The sequence below is a fragment of the Centruroides sculpturatus genome, unplaced genomic scaffold (genome assembly GCF_000671375.1).
Source record: "Centruroides sculpturatus isolate CEXI.00-Female unplaced genomic scaffold, Cexi_2.0 scaffold121, whole genome shotgun sequence".
In the NCBI taxonomy this organism is placed as follows: Eukaryota; Metazoa; Arthropoda; class Arachnida; order Scorpiones; family Buthidae; genus Centruroides; species Centruroides sculpturatus.
The window spans coordinates 425577-426776 of NW_019384708.1; the positions used below are offsets into that span (position 1 = coordinate 425577).

General features: G+C 41.5%; 1 non-coding gene across 1 annotated transcript; it reads left to right on the forward strand.

Moving 5' to 3' along the window:
• The first annotated feature begins 322 nt into the window (after positions 1-322).
• Positions 323-404, forward strand: Trnal-aag. Its single transcript has one exon. It is a non-coding gene; the product is annotated as a tRNA-Leu (tRNA).
• Positions 405-1200: the final 796 nt, after the last annotated feature.

The window sequence follows — 1200 nt, forward strand, 5'->3', positions numbered from 1 at the left end:
TATTAATCTGCTTTTTATCAATATTTTATACAAAATATAAAATTAAGAGAAATTCAGTTTATTTGCATATACCATTTTACATGAGTACAATTTTTAGAAAGGCATGGTTTTCAGGTGGATAGATAAATGGAAAATGTCATTATTTTATATTAAACACAAATTTCATATTTAATTTAACATCAAAATCACTTAAGATAATTCGATTTCTCGTAGTCAATCTCTGCGGCAAATGCTTGGCTACTACACGAGAACTTTATCCATTGTGTTTTCGAAATGTCAGTCAGCATGCACAGTTAAAATTTTGATAACAATGCAAGTAGTTGGTAGGGTGGCCGAGCGGTCTAAGGCGCTGGTTTAAGGCACCAGTCTCTTCGGAGGCGTGGGTTCGAATCCCACCCCTGCCAGTTAATACGTTGTTTTGCGTCGATGTATGCGAATCAAATCGTCGCTTTTTGTCGATTCGTACAAAAATGGACAAACAATAGAGAGGTTGCGGCCGAGGTTTTTAACGCGAAAACGTGTACGTCGGACGTTCAGCGTCGCCTTCCTGTAAGACTAGAAGTTTGACAATGGTGTTTGGAAAAACACCATTGTCAAACTTCTAGGAACGTCAGTAGAATCATGCTCGACGTTCTAAACGCCATTGTCAAACTTCTAGGCTTACAGGAAGGCGGCGCTGAACGTCCGACGTACACGTTTTCGCGTTAAAAACGTCAGCCGCAACCTCTTTATTGACATTGCTACGTTTGCTCAATGCGTTTATTGTAATTGATTCGCGCTTAGAATGTAAGGTTATCGGAGAGATTTCTGAAGCAAATGCGAGCTTTGCACGTTACGGCGGAAAACAGAAATAACAAAATCGTTTGCAGACTAACTGTTTCTGCGCGCTTTGCATCAGCGTTTGTTAAACATGACCGTGAAAAAGACCAAGAGTTGTAGTACAAATAAAATGGAGGATAAAAAGAAAGCTTTGCGTTTCAAGATTGCGCAAAAATCTCATTGGCAGGGGTGGGATTCAAACCCGCGCCTCCGAAAAGACTGGTGCTTGAAACCAGCGCCTTAGACCGCTCGGCCACTCTACCATTCTAACGCGTTTGACAAATACCGCATCAATTAAGAAGAAGGCAGAAAGGTTCTGGCCTTTTTCCTAAAACCCGGTGAGTGCCTACGGCTGCAGACAACAGTGAACAACGCGAGGCT